Source organism: Bos javanicus, chromosome X (genome assembly GCF_032452875.1).
Source record: "Bos javanicus breed banteng chromosome X, ARS-OSU_banteng_1.0, whole genome shotgun sequence".
NCBI classification, from domain to species: Eukaryota; Metazoa; Chordata; class Mammalia; order Artiodactyla; family Bovidae; genus Bos; species Bos javanicus.
The window spans coordinates 33,249,572-33,263,760 of NC_083897.1; positions in this window are offsets into that span (position 1 = coordinate 33,249,572).

The window sequence follows — 14,189 nt, forward strand, 5'->3', positions numbered from 1 at the left end:
TGATCTGGAGGGAGGGTGCCACTGAGGGATCGGCATCACTCTCTGTCATGGTGGGGCAAACACCTGGTAGGTGCCGTAGCTCATCCGGCCTGCTGGTGGCGCCTGTGCTGCTGAGCCCAGATGCAGCATCATCCTTGGCCCCAGGGCTCCTCCTCGCATGAGAGCACTGTGCAGCCCTGAGGGACCACTGACAGAGGCTGGGCGCTCTCAGTTCTTCAGGCACTGGGTCTTCAGTGATGTTTCTTGCCTCTTGTGTGCTGCATGCTTTTGTGAGTAGCAAGAGGCAATGCAGATATCTTCCTTTTTGGTGTCCCTTCCTATAGGTTCATTGATGTACCCCTTCTCCAAACCTACTTGTGGCAATCTACCAAAATGTCTCATTCTAAGTACCTGACTGGCTGGCTAATCCATTTTCCATCATCTTTAAGCCCATGTCTATTCTTGACATGGGCCATTTTCTTTATCCATAAATAGTGGATCCCTAGAGGCACCATCAGAAGTTGCATCCACTGGGAGCGGATTTCCGCTCGCCCCTGTCTCTATGGCCACATGTGGTGGAGGTGGTACTGCAGCAGGAGTCCATTTCCACCTGCAGTTTCAGTTCAGCCAACCCACCCCTCATCTATGCTCAGCATTTCTACACCCCCAGCAGCTGGTCAGAAAAGAACTTCCTGGCCCATTAATCTCCAGGAATAAACGGCGGCAGAGGTGCTTGTGACACATTTGCAGGTCATATTGGGGTTTAGCTCACCTTCTTGTAATCTATGGCCCTGCTTGGGTCTGATCTCCTCAGAGAAGCCACTTCTGTTTTGCGGTGGACTACTGTTGCAGTCGCCTCCCTTTGTGGGTCTGACAGAACCTAGCTCATGAGGACCAACGGCTGCATGCTGTATGCCGAGGAGGTGGCCATGTGTTCCAGAAAAGATAACAAACCTGGCAAAGCAGTTGCTATCGAGTGGGTGGTGGTCCAGTGTCCTCCTCAGGAGCCTAGAGGTTTGAGTAGGGTCCAGACCGCTGAGGAGGTTCGGTGGGGACCACCTCCCTGCATCCTTTTGGTGTTAAGGGTGTCATTAATGTTTCACATCTCCCAAACCAGAGGGAATCTTGGTTTGTATTTACTGTCACAGTCAAGGTGCAGGGAGTGCACTTGGTCTCCCCGCTCTGATAGCTTCTATACTAATGGGCTTGTGTGCATTCAGGGCTTGTGCCCATCATCAAGCACGTCTGTTCTAATCGCACATCTGGAGGTGGCAGGCAGGAGCTCTCTGGGTCAGATCTAGGCCAGACCTCTGCGGGGAGCGAGCTCCGCCTCTGGCAAAGGTCATGAGGAAGGAGGCTTGGCATACGCAAAGGCGGGATCAAGCCTCAGGAGTCTCCCTGGAAATTCTCGAGCAATCTACCCCCAAAACCAGAGTCTGCCTACTTTCTGCTTTGTGCTTTCACCTACACCTCTGACTTTACGGGGGGCTGTCCCCCACTACCTCTCTGAAAAAAGTTAGCTTACAGCTCCAGTTAATAATTCCTGGGTGTGATAGTGTTTAACCTACAAACTCCTTTGGAAATCCTCTAGCCTGCCTGAATAGGTTTTTCCGGCCTCATGTGATTGTTCAGAGCCTCCCAACTGTGAGAGGCAGGAGATGTTCTAAACTGTGTAAACACAGATTCTTTTGAATAGTTAAAAGATTGATTAGAAATTGTATTGGTGAAGGGATTTTCACTTGTTGGGCCAATGTTTGCTGCTAAGTTTCCATATCCCTTGCCTGCTGTGTCCCTGGCAGTGTATTGATTAATATAGTTGGTGTAAGTAGTAGCTTTAATGTTTGTAACCTGGGACCCTTGAGTTAATTCTTTTTCTTGTTACAGCCCACCACACCTTTGCTCTGTAGGAATGCAACTTTATCTAATGCTTTTGGAGGGTGGCTCCTGACCAATCACCTTTAGAGAAAAATAAGTTTTCTGAAGAAAAGGTCTTAAAATGTTAACAGGCCTCTGGGCCAGAAGTTGATGCAAATCACCTAAGCTTTTGCATATGATAAGTTTGCAGGAAGAAAGCCTGGTTTGCTGCAAGACACTCTACCCCTTCCCCCATTATCCTCTATGCATAACTTAAGGTATAAAAACTACTTTGGAAAATAAAGTGCGGGCCTTGTTCACCGAAACTTGGTCTCACCATGTCGTTCTTTCTCTTACCTTCTGGCTGAATTATTCAGCCTCTTTTCTCCACTGAATTTCTTCACTGAGCTATCCTCATTCTATTACTCTTTATATCCTTAATTAACATTTAATTAAGCAATTGTCTCCTGATCTTCGCCTACGCCGTCTCTCCTTCGAATACCCTGGATCAGCGGGGGCTGGTCCCCGGCAGACCTCCATATGTTCCTGGTGCACACATGCTCCCCCTCCACTGCGGACACTGACGGAGTGAAGGCCTGACTATCACTTCCCACAGCATCCCGCTTCTAGACGTCCTTACAATGTTTGCGTCTTTCCTCTCTCTCCCGTGTCCAGTCACCAAGGTGAACGATGTGGGTCTCTTTGCGGGACAGATTTGGGGAATGATGGCTGCATACATCTGCCAGGGTGTTGCAGAGTCTTAACTCATGAGGATCCCTCCTTCCCTTTGGTCAATGGATTCTGTGTCTGACAATTGACTCAGGTCTGGGAACTGGGGAAGACCTCATGACTCTTTTGGAGCACTCCCCTGCATCCTCCTGCTCACTCATGCTTGTTGTCTATCAGACAGTAAGGAATCTGCCTGTAATGCAGGGGACCTGGGTTTGATCTGAGTGGGGAAGATCCTCTGTAAAGGGAATGGCAACCCACTCCAATATTCTTTCCTGGAGAATTCCATGGACAGAGGAGCTTGGTGGGCTACAGTTCACTGGGTTGCAAAGAGTCAGACAATAACAATTGATCCATCCATCCATCCACCCACCCCATCCATCTATCTATCTGTGTCCCCAATAGAAAAATGCATAAAGGAGACAAAAGGCAACTAACAAAAGAAATAGAAATGACTAAAAACCTTGAGAACCTCAATGTTTCTAGAACTCAAAGAAATGTATGTTAAAACATTGAGAACAGCCTGTGAACATGGACAGTAGTTAATGTCGTGTAGGAAAAGGGAAAACAGACTCACTCAAGCATTACTGATGGTGATGCACATTGATCTGACCTTTCTGGAGGGGAATCTGGCAATAGGTAGGAAAAATCTAAACAGCCATACCCTCATACAGCAATTTCACTTCCAGGAATTTATTATTAGGAAATAACTGGACAACTCCACAAAAACATATGTACAGGGATTTCCAGGGAGAACAACCTAAACCTCCTCAGTATAAACCTGGTTAAATAAGTTATGCTACATGGATATCATGGAATTGTCTTTGGCTACCAAAAATTATATGAAGCCATATTTAGTGATATAGAAAGAACCCCACATTGTAATAAGTACAAAAGCTAGACTACAAAAGTGTGCAGTGCGATACTTTTTTTTTTTGGAAAATTCTATGTGAAATGTACAAAAAAAAAAAAAAAAGTCTGGAGAATATATAGGCCAGAAAAAATATTTTTGGTTACCTCTGAATTATAGGATTTTGTTTGAGTTTTACTTTTTCATATGTTTCTGCATTCTCTGAATTTTAGGTAATGAACATGTATAACTTTTGAAATCAGATAAAATCAGCAATGCTGAAATGCTCTGAAAAGTGGAATGAAATGCTTGGCCAGGAGACTTCAGTAGAAAGGTGATCGCTCTTCCCTTCCATTCCCACCTGAAGCCAGTGCATCAGAGCATCTCCAGATGGAATTATGCTTCCACTGTCTCAGGCAGATGAATATCTATCCTCTTTCTTAAAGTTTCCAGAAAAGAAGCTTCAAAATTTCCTATGACAATCCATTCCAGAGTTTATCAAATACATCTGAAAAAAGAAATTTCACCTAATGTTTAATCTGAAACACCTGTTCTGTGATTTAAGCCACTGCATTTCTGCTTCAATTTGCAGTGAAAATAGGAACTGGTGGCTGCTGTTGGTTCTCAATCAGTTCAGCTCAGTCATATCTGACTCTTTGCAAACCCATGGACTGCAGCATGCCAGGCCTCCCTGTCCGCCACCAACTCCCAGAGTTTACTCAAACTCATGTCCATTGAGTCGGTGATGCGATGCAACCATCTTATCCTCGGTCATCCCCTTCTCCTCATGCCTTCAATCCTTCCCAGCATCAGGGTCTTTTCAAATGAGTCAGTTCTTTGCATCAGGTGGCCAAAGTATTGGCGTTTCAGCTTCAGCATCAGTCCTTCCAATGAATATTCAGAAGCGATTTCCTTTAGGATGGACTGCTTGGATCTCCTTGCAGTCCAGGGGATTCTCAAGAGTCTTTTCAAACACCACAGTTCAAAAGCATCAATTCTTCAGTGCTCAACTTTCTCTATGACCCGACTCTCACATCCATACATGACTACTGGAAAAACCATAGCTTTGACTAGACGGACCTTTGTTGGCAAAGTAGTGCCTCTGCTTTTTAATATGCTGTCTAGGTTGTTCACAACTTTTCTTCCAAGGAGCATGTGTCTTTTCATTTCATGGCTGCAGTCACCATCTGCAGTGATTTTAGGAGCCCCCCAAAAGTCTCTCACTGTTTCTATTGTTTCACCATTTATTTGCCGTGAGGTGATGGGACTGGATGCCATGCTCTTAGTTTTTTGAATGTTGAGTTTTAAGCCAGCTTTTTCACTCTCCTCTTTCACTTTCATCAGGAGGCTCCTAAGTTCCTCTTTTCTTTCTGCCATAAGGGCGATGTCATCTGTATATCTGAGTTTATTGATATTTCTCCCAGCAATGTTGCTATGCCAACAGGAAGCGTCTTAAAAACAGTCCCCTGAACCCCAGAGGGACACGACTGCAGGCTGGAGACAAGGTGGCATGGAGCACTTTTTTCTGCCCTTGTCAACCAACGATAAGTCCCCAAAGCAGATGAAAGACCCTGGCATAATTTTCCTGGTTCCCTTCCCCATAACATCTTTGTGCACCAAGTTTATCCCAGCCTTTCAACTTATGGAACCCTCCCTGCTGTCCCAGCAACTGTGCACTGTTACTACACCCAGCATACAGATGTGAAACCTTAGGCTGGAAAACAGTCATCAGTGGCTCAAGATCTTAAACCCTGGCCTCTGAGCCACGACACCACAATGCCAAGGACAAACCCAGGCAAGGACACTGATCTGGGCTGCTCAGCCCTGTGCTGTGAGGCTGATGACCATATACCCTCACTGGTAACCGGGGTACCTGGAGGGTGACCAGGGCACAGAAGCCAGGGTGGGCGAGCAAGAGACAGCTTCCAGATCATGGGCTGACAGAAAACCACAATTTTGCTCAGGGAAAACATGGCTTTTGCAATTTTGGGTCCAGGTCAATCCTAAGAATATGATTAGCTACTAAGCATGTTGCAAGTGAGGGCCGGGTGCCACTCCCTGAAGGCAACTTTCCATCCTGTCCAAAGTTAACTCACAGGTTTCTCCGAGACAGAGGGAGCCGCCCAGCAGGGCAAGCAGCACCAACTGCAGCACAATGCCATTTACGCCATCTCCTCTACCTGCATTTCCTATCAGCGCTTGAGAAGTGTGCAATGAAAACAAGTCAACGAGGTGGGCTTAATGCTGCTGAGCTTCTGGTGTCATCGCCTGTATCTCAAAACCAGAGACTCCTGAATCACGTTAACACCCGAGAATTGTGTGGCTGGATCCAGGTTTTGTGAGGCTGTAGTGGGAGACCGCACCAGGCTCCGGATGTCCTGAAACAAGATGGTGTATAGGTTTCTGGAATTACAACCTAGTGAATACACGTGCTTGCCAAGGGTCCCTCCTCTTTTTAGCTCTGTTAAGTCACTTCAGTCGTGTCCGACTCTGTGCGACCCCATAGACGGCAGCCCACCAGGCTCCCCATCCCTGGGATTCTCCAGGCAAGAACACTAGAGTGGGTTGCCATTCCTTCTCCAATGCACGAAAGTGGAAAGTGAAAGTGAAGTCGCTCAGTTGTGTCTGACCCTCAGCGACCCCATGGACTGCAGCCTTCCAGGCTCCTCCATCCATGGGACTCTCCAGGCAAGAGTACTGGAGTGGGGTGCCATTGCCTTCTCCCTTTTTAGCTCTAGGTTCCTCCCATTTCTACCACAGAAGACCATGGTTGGTACCAAAATATTGCACATCCTGAGGCAGTTTGGCAGATGGTGGGGTGTGTAGTCATCCAGGTTGACCTGGGGCTGGCCCTCAGTCCTGCCTGTCCCAGGAAGGGCATTCCTGCAGGCCGAAGGCTGGAAGAAGGTAATGCATCCAATATCCCTGGGTCTCTGTCAGTCCTCTGAAAGTGTTGGCTCTTATTGGGGCTGGGGTCATGTGTGCCTAATGTTTTGTCCAAAAGCCTTGGGGGCCACGAGAGTTTAGAGATTTAGAAATCATTAATAGGGACACAGAGATCATCAATATGCAGGCAGAGGCTGGCAGACATACTGACATGGCTGCAGTGAACCATGAGACTGTTAATACCAAGTGGGATACGTAGAGAAAATTCAGGATACTATAAATAGCTTCTTGGTATCATCTATTTTTGGTGGGACTACCAAAAGGGTTTAGATCAAGTTGCTGAAAACACTTGGCTGCTGAAGTGTTCTGGGTGATGAAATGGTGAACAGCAGATCATGGACCTGAGGCAGCAGGCAGATGTTGACTCCCGCACAGTTCAGGGAAGAGGCTTCCAGCTTTATGGATTCCTGGTCATGGTACAGCCCCTAGTTCACAAAGCCTGTCAGTTTGACTCAGCTCACACTGCCTTCTGACCCCAGGGGCCACTATACACATCTTTACTCAAAATCCACCAATGGCCCTCAAGTCCCAACCCAGGCCACATCCTATAGGACCTTTGGGACTGGGGGCTGATGGTGGCCATGTTCTCCTCCTTTCCGAGTTGGAGGCTCTTCACTGTCTGCCTGTCTCCCAGCTGCAGGTTTCAAGGCACAAGCCTGCATTCCCACTCATTCTGGGGAAAGTTCTCTTGGGAAAAGAGATGCCTCTTCAACCGCTATTCGTAGTAGGTGCTTTCTGGTTTATAGATTGCTTTCATGTGCTTTCATCTTGTGACCTCCTCTCTCCTATCAGATGCACCGACAAATAGGATTACTCCTAATGGGGACATTTCACACTGTGCTCATCCTTCAGATAAAGAAAGGGAGACTCAGAGAGGGAGTGATTTGCTGAGACTCACACTCCAGCAGTGGTGGTGCTGGGAACAAATCCAGGTTTGAGATGGCAGAACGGAGTGTCTGCTTCCTCCCACACTGCCTCTGTGGAGGACCAGAGCCTGCCCAGCCTACCTGGCTAGTGCTGCACATACCAGCACGCAGCCTTGCCTCTGCAGGCAATGGATGCAACTTTACAGCACATCAGAGTCTCTAGAAATCCTTTGCCAAAAATCCCTTGGGGGACCTGAACTGACGGTGTCAGCTTGGTGACCCTACACAGACTTGCCTGTTCCAGCCACACACCTGGGCTCAGTTCCCTCCATGGGTCTGACCTATCGGGGGGACCTCCCCCCATTTCCCAGCCAAGGAGACCCTCTTCACTACAAGGCCCGATCCAGATGGCCCTCCCGTCTAAAAACCCCTCCATGGTCCTTTGATATGAGTCAGTGGTTGGTTCCCCACTCTTAATACTCCCCAACCTCTGCCTCATTTCAGGCTCTGCACTGCACAGGTCTGCCTGGAAAATGCACTCCAGTCTCCCAACACTCCAGCCCTGAGTGATGCAGGGGTGAGTGGACACCTGACACCCTGCACGGTGGAGGAGCCTCTTGCAGGACAGGTGTCCTTGGGCTTGAACACGCTTTGCCTCATGAGGTCTGGCACACAGACCTGCCCTCTCCCATCAGGCTGTGCTTACACCAGAGCTAGCAGATGGCTGGGTGGCCAGTGCACTGGAAAGAGTTCTCCTCCCCAACCCAGCAGCTATCTGCTGTGAAAAAAGCCAAGAGCCCCTCCCACCAGGCTGCATGCAGGGCAGAGCATGGCGCCACCCAGGCAAAGCACTTGGCATCCTGTGTGTAGACACAGCCACCGCTCAGGCACCAATTCCTTTTGTCAGTTCTCCTGCTCGGCCAGTAGTGATCATGAACCTCAGGCACTGTGAGGGCCCAGGCACCAGGGCCCACTGTGGACACCTCCAATGCCTATCTGTGCTCTGCACCTCCCGACCGGCTGGCAGGAACAGTCAGGTCAACGTTGCAGGTGAAGGGATGCCCTGCCCAACTCTGCCTGCTCCCTGTCCCCTTCGTGGTGAGTCCCCAGCCAGCCTCTGGCACCAACTCCCCCCCCCACCCCACCCCCGGGAATAGCCTCACGAAAGACCCATCCCAAGAAGGTTGGCCCGAGTGAGAGGTAGTGAGATGGGGCCTTGCTACAGGGTTGACATCCCCTGTCCCACTGTTTATGAGGACCCATCCTGGGGGTAGTCGGTGTGTACTCAGCCCTGGGCTCAAGGCCACAGCCCAGCTGCTAGAATTTTGCTGGGCTAGCAGGGGGAGAGGAATTCCCTGGCAAGTGAGAAGACCCAGGCCTGTGGATCATGGGAGGAATAGAGGGAAGTGACGTTTTTGCTTTGCTGTCCACAGGGGATGAGCAGCTCAGGGTGAAAAACAATGAGAACCAAGGGGTGGCCCAGGGTCTCCCCGATAGCTGACAAAACCTCAGGCAGTGGACAAACATCTGCCCAGGATTCAACAGGAATGGCTGAATCTCAAAGATACTGAGCATTCTACCAAGGTAGGCCTGACCTGCTGGCATCAGAGGTCCTCTTGGGAAAACCTGCATCCCTGACATTAAAGCTGGGAGACCAGGAGGCAGGCCCCTGAAGACCAGGACTACCCAGACATCTCTGAACTTCTGAGCTTGTGGCAGCAGCCCACCCACCCCACCCCACAATGAGCTGGAGAACCCCTCACCCCCACCCCCAAGGGAGCAAATGGGACTGGAGCCCTCCCTCACAGGTGCCCTCCGTCCCAGGAAGCAGGGGAGCTCGCCGCCCCGAGATGTGGCAGGACCCACAGGACTACCAGCAGGAGAACCAAGGAACCATGGGAAGAGGTGGTCACCTACTGCCCGGCCAGCAAGCAGAGCGAAGTCACCACACAACATAGGCTGAGCTCGCCAGGCCTGGTGATGGAGGAGACGGACAACACCTCCTTCCCACCATTCCCACTGCCCAGGGACTGCAGCAGAGGTCAGGGAGTTGTAATGAGTGGCCAGGAGCCAGGGGCCATGACAAGGGTTGCCACTGCCCAGGAGGCCAGATCCACAGAGTGGGGAAGGTGATCAGTACAACATGGCCTCCTTGGGGCTCGATGGGTGGGCAAGGGACCAAGGTACAGTCCAAAACAACACTGAGGCCAAGAGCAGCCGCCCCAGTAAACAGGTCAAGATCCCTCGTTCAGGTTTGGCCCCTGAGCCAGTTCTCAGACCTGGAACACGGATGGAGTGGGTCCCAGAGGAAGGACCATAGCAAACAGACACTGGAACAACCCCAGCTCCTCTCACAAGGACCTTGGGCTCTGCGTTGGTGACCCCACGCAGGGAGGTGGGACCACCAGAGGGGTGGAAGTTGCTGGACCCAGGGTCAACTTGACACTGATGTGAGATACCCAGGTAATTCTGACTCTGCAGCCACTTCGGGAAGACCCCCTGGGCTGGGGTTTCTGGGCACAGGGGGTCAAGGGGCAAGGGACACTGGGCCAGTCCCGAGGATTCATCAGTCTGTCTTGAGCTGGGAGAGCCTGGAATGCAGTATCCCCCGGAGCCAAGTGCAGGGCTTAGTGAGACATCTGTCAAAGAGTCCTTCAGAACCTGGGGGCACATGTTATGTGAGGGAAAAATGGTAAGGCCAAACAGAAACCCCGCGTGCACTCCAGTGATTAACAGAGAAACGCACAGAAAAAGAGGGGGAATACATGCCCCACTCATGAACTGGAGATCCTTCTCAGCTCTGGTGGTGCCTTATGGGCATCCTCTGCTCCTGACTTCTCACATCCTCCTGGTGCTTCGCCAAGTCACCATGGTGGGCACACAAGTACTCAAAGGGTAGCTCGATGGGGCTCCCACCCAGAGCATGAGAGTCCACTCACTAAAGTCCTCTCACCATGAGTATGGGATGGCAACGCACACTTGAGACCACCCTCCCTGCTCCTCGATCTCTCAAACAAAGCACCTGGACCCATTCAGTGGCCCTCAGCCGGTGTCCAGAAGCCCCCTCCAGTGCTGGGAGGGCCTGGTGCCTGGGTTGTGGACAACCTGCCCAGACAGAAGACAGTGAAGAGCCCATAGACCCCAGAGCTTGGGTGTGATGGAGATGTGCAAACCAGCATCTCCAGGTCCCAGGTCAGATGTGATATAAAGGCCTGTGATGTGAATGCAAGCGGGTCAGCGCCAGAGTCTCACAGAAGGTCCTGAGGTCCCCCTGGGGCAGTGTCCCATCCCCTTGGCAGGCAGCACCCCGAGAAGTGGCAACCAAGTGGCCACTCATGTCCTCTCAAGATACTGTGGTGAAACTGAGATGAAATAAAAACATGTCCAGTTCTCAGGCTTGCCCCTCGATCTGGGATGTATGGAGAGGGATGCAGCCAACAGGAGCTGCCCTGGGGACAGAGGGGAAGGCTAGTCAACCTCCTGGAGCTACATGTCCATGCCTGGGCTTGTCCAGTGTGTGGGAGTCCAAGGCCCAGAACTATAGCTAGGCAGGGACCGAGGGACTGACATGGATATGAAGGAGCCCTCTCTCATGGGCAGAGTGCTGGATGCCAGGGCAGAGTCTCCTTGGGGACTGCTCGGCCCAGGTTCCAAGCCTGGGGGTGGATGGCAGCCCCCATTGGGAGGACCTGAGGGACCACGCACTGACCTCTGGGGTACTTAAGGCTCCAAGAGACCAGGTGAATACTGAGTCTGCCACTAGCCTGCAAACAGAAGAGGATAAATCTGAAACACAACCAACCAGGGCAGGATAAGCACCCAGACCCAAAAGAAGTGCCCAAAACTCAGCACAGAAAAGACACACAGCTCAGTGGAGAGATGGGCAACAGGCATTTCAGAGAGGAAACCGCATCGGCCAAGGAGGACATGCGGGCACCCGAGAATCTGGGTTGAGCCCGTCCCAGGTCAGTGCTGCCCTCAAACACACAGCAGGAGCAACGTGGAACCCTCACCAAGCCTCAGAGACCCAGGTGGGGTGGGAGGCAGCACTCCCTGTGGCTCAGTCCCCACATCTGGGCACGTGAGGAGAGCTGGGGCCAGCAGCAGGGAAGGGATGGGTGCAGAGAAACACCATGGAGCAGGTCCTCACAGCTGCTCCCATCAGCAGCCACACATCATAGGTCTCCAGTTCACTGGGCAAGGTCTCGTTCAAAACCAGGATTTGGAGGAACAGCAGCAGCCCACAATCTGTTCACAGGACCCTCCCTCATGATCTGAAACCACTACCAGGAGGTTCTGGGGTTTCTGGAGACAGCTGGTAACCACTCTTGGGGCGAGGAGCAGGTTGCCACCATGAGGGAGTTGGGTGTGGTGATCGCTCGGGTTCCTGCAATGCTGAGGCCTCAAATCCAGGAGGCAGCCTCTACCCCTCAACTTGTGCCTGGGAGGCTTCTGCAAGGAGAGAGCAGGCTGCACGCTGGAAGAGAAGACTGCTTTACCACTCAACATTCCCATGGCAGCAGTTGTGTGGGTGCCTGGCTAATGGGAACCAGGGAGACACCGACCTTGCCTTCCTGGAACTTGGTGACCCTTGGGGGGTCCAGACTCGTGCACAGCAGCCACAGCCTGGGAGGAAGAGAGGGGCAAAGACAGGCAGCAGGAAGATGCAGAGTGCCCCAGAACTCCCAGATGAGAGCATCTGGCACCCGAGTGAACGGAGAAAAGAATGTTACCGTCGTACCTGGAAGGAGGACAATAGGTTGTCAGGACAAGAGGAGCCAGTGGTCCAGGGACAAAACTGCACGAGAAAGTGTGGGGTCCCGGATGTGCTCTGTGCAGAGTGCAGGGCCAGCACAGCTACCCAGAGTGCGGGGTGATGAGGAAGGAGACCTGAGACCACTGGAAGCCTCCCCCAGGGCACCACAGACAGGTTGGGGCTTAAACAGGAGAGGGCTCAGCTGCACTTTCAATCCGAGGTTGACAAGGACATAGTGTGTGGTGTGACACAGAACCGATGGTGTGCAACTGGAGGAGAAGAGACAAGAGGGGTCTAGGCAGGTGGGGAGACTAGGCTGACAGCACTGGCCCCAGGCCATGAGGCCTGAGCTCAGCTAGTAGCAGTGGGGACAGGAAAAGGAACATTTACTCTGATCAGGCACTTGGGAGGCAAGGAGACAGTAGGGAGGGCGGTGGTCAGGAGCAGAGTCAGGTGGCTGCCCTGGGTGGGCTGAGCCCCCGGATGAGAGCAAGAGTTCAGAAAATAGTTTTGAAGGCGAAGCTGTCTTTCTCTGAGACATCCCAGGTCCCAGGGGCAGCAGGAGACACAGTGAGGATTTTCCTTCTCATCTGCCAAAAAGACAAAGAAAAAACAAACAAACAAACAAACAAAAAAAACAGACTGTTGCTCAGCACTGGGTCAGCAGCCCCAGGGTGGCTTGGAGGAGAGCTGGCCTGGGCTTTAGGCCCTGAGATGGGGGATTCCGCCCAGAGGCCACGCCTCTCACGGCTTCCCTGGCCCCTGGGGTCCAGTCTGAAGCTCAAATGTGATCGCTGTCACTTTGACCCTCGCCAAGTCTCGGGGAGTAGACGCCTATGGCAAGGGCTCCAAAGGGCACGGTCTGGCCTCCTCCAAGAAGCTGGACAGGCCCAGCCTCCATGGGTTCCCCGGGCCCACAGCTCCATCCCTGTCAGCTCGGCCCTGCTCTACCCCAGCCCAGCTCCCCAGGGGCACCACCCCGCCCTACGCCAGCCCTGCCTCCTTCTCCAGAGTCTCCTCCTCACCCTGGTCTTTCCCACACTTCAGCCCAAGACTCCTTGCCCTGCTCCTCCCACCTCCGTCCCTCTCTTCTGCTGGCTGCTCACTTCCTGATCCTCCTCCAGGTCTCTCTCCAGGCTGCTGGTCTCGAGGCTCCTTCAGGCCTAATCTTCCAGGCTCCTCAGAGTATGGAGGCTCCTATTTTGTCTCCTAGCAGACAGGGCGAGCAAGGGAATGTGCTTTGTTCCTACGTGCATGCCTACATGAGTATGGGAAGACATACACACTGGAAATCAAGGGCTTCAGTGTTTGTGGGCAGGACGTGACCAAGGCCAGCTTGCACTTTCACCTGTCAGAGGTCTCAGGTGTTGGTGGCAGATCACTGTCCTGCCTGGTGGCCGCAGCCTGGCCATCCCAAAGCGCCCATGACTCGTTCTGCTTGCAGGAAGGCGGGACCTGCTTCATATGCAGAAGGTACCTCCTGGCAGGCTTTCCAGGCTCTGCGGCCAGGACCGCCTGCCAGGCAGCCAAACTCCACCTTCTGGTCCCCTCCACGGCCACAGTCCCTGCCCACCATCCTTCTAAGTGTGTGTCCTGGCATTGTGTCCTCAACTTCCTTCCAGCCTCCTCCTTGTCCCTGGACTGTGACCTCACGCAAGCGCCACCTGAGCACGGCGAGCCAACCCCACCAGGCCCTGACCCTGTAGGGCTCAGCTGCTTGTCCATGGTTCCCCTCCTGGTGGGGCCTAACCACAAGTCCATGGAGGACGGCGGCCCACTGACTTGGCGGGCCCCCAGATCCTTCCAGAGTGGCAGTGTGAGGGGAGACGTCATTTGCTCTTGTTCCTTGTGGAGTCTCCTGGGCTGTAAATCTCCATCACTCCTGGGGGATGGGTTTCTGTGCTGTGGGCTGAGGCATCATGGGGTCCCTGTCCCAGCCACAGGAGGACAAGCCAGCTGCTGTGATGAGCAGAACCAACCCTGAGGGAACCTGCACGTGTGTTTCACATCAGTTGGGCCCTCCTGGGTCCCCGTGGTCTGAGGCCACTGCCCTGAAGAAAAATGTGGTGGCTTGTTGTCCAACATTGCTGTCTCGTCACAGGTGATTTTCTCCCTGTTCCAAGGGTGCAAGTGAAGACGCCCAGACAAGCAGGAAGAAGAGTGTTTTCTCCTCTGGCCGCCAAACAGGCACCCTCTGCTTTGAAAGGTA